Source organism: Oncorhynchus keta, chromosome 19, assembly GCF_023373465.1.
Source record: "Oncorhynchus keta strain PuntledgeMale-10-30-2019 chromosome 19, Oket_V2, whole genome shotgun sequence".
Classification (NCBI taxonomy): Eukaryota; Metazoa; Chordata; class Actinopteri; order Salmoniformes; family Salmonidae; genus Oncorhynchus; species Oncorhynchus keta.
In genome coordinates this window covers 31,556,655-31,561,405 of record NC_068439.1, presented here as the reverse complement: position 1 = coordinate 31,561,405, position 4,751 = coordinate 31,556,655, and positions in this window count along the sequence as shown.

Genomic DNA, 4,751 nt, shown 5'->3' with positions numbered 1-4,751 from the left:
TTCTACTGTGCTTTGTGTAAATTCATTATGCTGGTGATGTTTGTGTGAAGGGTGTAAGTTACACCAGAACACCCAGGGTGCATCTGAAATAGCACCCTATTCCCTAAATGGTACACTCATTTGGACTAGAGCCCTGGAAAAAGGTAGTGTGCAATATAGGGTAGCATTTCTGACGCAGGCCTGTTAGCACCTGTCCTGATAATACTATTCCATCAGCAGTGGAGACCTGGTTAGCATCATCTGTCAGAGGAACCACTGGATCACCAACCACAGTCCATGTTTGGGCTCCAGGCATGTGGCCTCAATGGCTATCAACAACACTTACATGGTAATGCACCTTCGCTGTGTCTTCACAACAAGCACTGTGACCACGCAATACCAACATTAGTCAAAAGGGTTTTATGTAAAGCGTATTCTAAACAAACAGGAATGTGGCGGCCAGCCTCAGCGGAACTAGTCCAGGGGAAATTATACTGGTGTCTGTTCCAAATGGTACCCTATTCCCTACATGGTGCACTTCTTTTCACCAAATTCCTATGGGCCCTGGTCAAACGTAGTGCACCGTATAGTATATAGTGTTCCCTTTTGGAAAACAACTTGGAGGAACAAAATAACTGCTTCTTCCTCCTATGATGAGATTGGACTAATGCTGCGATCACATCTTGTAATTTTGTAAATACTCGCATACTACTGGGAAAAATCCACTTGAACGCCCCTCCAACTGGTAATTACTAGTGGGTCACTCCTCTATCATCCATGTGCTCAGAGTTTCCCACTTGCAGAGGGGAAGCATGGCACCATCTTTCCTACTTGCAGAACAAACATAACAGCATCTTCAGCAGTTGTTTTATGGTAAGAACAAAATACAAATTGTTGATACAAAAATGATTCTGTTCATCTGCCTTTTTAATTTAGAAAGTGAACAGTTCTGGATATACTGAAAAGAGCAACACAATCACAAGCCTTCTAATGACCTCTATGTATGATAGAATTTCCCAGTACAAAACGTGAATGCACCCAACTCGTATTTACGACTTCACAACTGGCAATTACCACCTACCCACTTGGTTCTGAATACAGCATCATACTGCACAGTCCTAATAAGTTATATTGAACGTGCAAATTAAATCACATTTATTTTGGGAGATGGATGATTTCAATTAGTGTACAGAACCCACTGGGCACACTACGTCATTTCAACGTAGATAATTGGGTAATATTTGATTGCGTTGTTGATAAATGAGATTACGACCTATATTCACCCACTCAAAGAGAGCCAAAAGTTAGTTGAATTTCCCATTTTTTATCACGATGCTTTCCACCATCTGAAAGCACAACTAAATTCCAATGGAAAAACAATGTCTGATTTTTGGTTTATGTATGTATAGGACTGCACTTTCAACCATTTAAAAGGTTGAAAGCAGCTAAATGAACATGGGAATAAGTAGTATTTATTTATACAACATATTAATGTGATTTCACTGTGCTTCATCTAATAGCAGAAACAAATGACCTGGATTGCATTTTGAGATGACATTAAAAGTACATGGTGCAAGTGCTCAGTGCCAAGATTCTGTGCAGATTATTACAGAAATTGTGAAGATCTCCACAGATGTGAAGACCATACCGATGTCTGATCTTAATTTGATCACCCTGTTTCAGGAGAACTTTCAATGCAGGACATTTTTAAACTTTGAGGTTATAAAAATCCTTCTGAATTTAGTCATTTTCACTTGCATCTCTATTCAATCAGATCCGCTTTAGCCGACATCCGCATAGCAGTGTCAAGAGGTGGAACTGAGAGCTGTAAAATCCACGAGCGGCTCCTGGCATTCTACCTGAAGCGACATTGCCATTGGCTGCATGGACTCACATTAACAGAAATCCCATGCAGTTTTGTTTCCAAATTGGAACACTGGAATGTGAGATGTAATCTACATGGTAGAAACCTTCATTATTTTGTTTATTTTTTTCATTTGAGCAACATTAGGGGCGGCAGGTAGCCTCGTGGTTAGAGCGTTGGGACAGTAACCGAAAGGAGTCCCCGAGCTGCCAAGGTAAAAATCTGTCGTTCTGTCGCTGAACAAGACCGCTAACCCACTGTTCCTAGGTCGTCATTGTAAATAAGAATTTGTTCTTAACTGACTTGCCTAGTTAAATAAAAAATAAAATAAATGATTTCTATATGACCTACACAGTGGTCCTTCTGTAGCTCAGTTGGCAGAGCATGGCGCTTGTAACGCCAGGGTAGTGGGTTCGATTCCCGGGACCACCCATACGTAGAATGTATGCACACATGACTGTAAGTCGCTTTGGATAAAAGCGTCTGCTAAATGGCATATATATACACTTTCTTGTTCTGAACTTCTAACACGTGTGGCTTTGTGACAATGATCGCAAGAGCAGCTGCTCACCGATTTGGGGGCTCCAACGCACTTCCACCTCCAACACTGCCAAAACATCTGCTATGCGGGTGTCTTCTATCACCGGTTAACACTTGACCTGATGGAATCTAGGCCTTGATTTTCCCTTACGAAAAACCCATCAACCCCTACAAAAATTTATATAAATTATAATCCACATCAATCCATTCCCGTTGCTGCAGGATTATTTTCCTGCTGTAGCAAACTGACTCAAATTAAGATCCTACATCTGTATCTACTGCTTGGATCGTTCCACCTGAGCCACTGGCTTAATCCCATTCTTGAATTGAATTGGAGATATGAATCCAACATAGCATTTTTAAATTGTCGTCACGTTAATAGGCTATTTGTTGTATTTCAAAAGTGATGTTGAATTGTGTTTGTCAACTCAACCAAATATCAACATTGGAAAGAGATTTATCTTCTGCTTGGATAGTTCCATCTGTCTCACTTGACGAAATATCTGAGCATTTGGATTGACAAAGATCATGTTTAAAAAGCCTATGGATGAGCTAGTTAAAAAGCTAAGATTTAAAGCTTATTTGTTAGGAATAGATATTGCGTCTCCCTAGTGGTAGGAAGCAGATTGTACAGTCAACAGTCAACTTTCTTGCCAGTTCATGACTATGGTGACCAGATTGCAGCAGCCACTACACTTAAGCCTTTGGATGCCATCTACCATGGAGCCAAAAATACCAAATACATTAGAATTTGATGTTCTGGTGCTGCTCAGGTCATTTAAAATATTGATTGGGAATCTTCTTACTGAGGAATGTATCTGTTTTTCTTGAATATTTGTGTTGTATTTGTTTTACATTGTATCTGATTTTGACTTCATTTTGTCTCCTGAATTGTGTATGCAGGGCTCCCTTGTGAAAGAGACCCTGGTCTCAATGGTGACTCCCTGTTTGTTTTTTTTAGGATTTAAAAAAATCTGTCTTTAATTTCAGTTGGTCTACAAATGAATAATATATCTTGGATTTAAGTCTCCATCATAATAAAAAATCTAAGTTATCGAATAGGACTAAATCGAATCAAACATTAAATGCACTTTAAATATAGTTTGATTTGGTCCTATTCTTAAACATTTTTGGTTGAGATGGGGACTTGAATCCAACATGTCATTTTGTTTTATTTGAAGACAAACTGGAATTAAGTGAATGGCACAGATGGAACTGACCAAGCAGAATATACATATACTTCAAATGGTAATATTTTGTTGTGTTGACAACCAAACACAATTCAATATCATTACAATTTAATATCATTACATTTTAAATCAACCAGAGCTTGAAACCCTATTGTCTATTGTATTGTACATTTAGTTGAATTCTGGGTAAAATAAAAAAAAAAAATGCTTTTGATGAATTTGCAAATGCCTTATAGGCCTAAATAGCGTTCCAATTTGCTCCGTTAAAACTACCCTTTGGGATGACTTCGATAGCACCAGTGAATCTATTTAGTTTAGTGAAGAACTCCCGACAAACAATCATTCTCACAATAGCACATTGGTAAAAAGACAGTGACAAATATCATAGCTAAACAGGGCTGGGCTTGGTTAAAACCCTTGATGGGAGACCAAAGGGTAGCTGTAGATCAATTCTCCAGGAGGAGCTGCCCAGCTACGTTATTTATTTACGTAAGGATTCAGACCCTTTGCTATGATACTCGAAAATTGAGCTCAGGTGCATCTTGTTTCCATTGATCATCCTTGAGATGTTTCTACAACTTGATTGGAGTCCACCTGGGGTACATTCAATTGATTGGACATGATTTGGAAAGGCACACACTCGTCTATATAAGGCACCGCAGTTGACAGTGCATGTCAGAGCAAAAACCAAGCCATGAAGTCAAAGGAATTGTCCATAGAGCTCCGAGACAGGATTGTGTCTAGTCACAGATCTGGGGAAGGGTACCAAAAAATGTCTGCAGTATTGAAGGTCCCCAAGAACACGTGGGCCTCCATCATTCTTAAAATGGAAGAAGTTTGTAACCAAGACTCTATGGTCACTCTGACAGACCTCCAGAGTTCCTCTGTGGAGACGGAAGAACCTCCCAGAAGGACAACTATCTCTGCAGCACTCCACCAATCAGGTCTTTATGGTCAAGTGGCCAAATGGAAACCACTCCTCAGTAAAAGGCACATGACAGCCTGCTTGGAGTTTGCCAAAAGGCACCTAAAGACTCTGACCATTAGAAACAAGATTATCTGGTCTGATGAAACTAAGATTGAACTCATTGTCCTGAATGCCAAGCGTCACGTCTGGAGAACACCTTAGGGATGGTACCAGATTAAGCATTGTGGTGTCAGCATCCTGCTGTGGATAT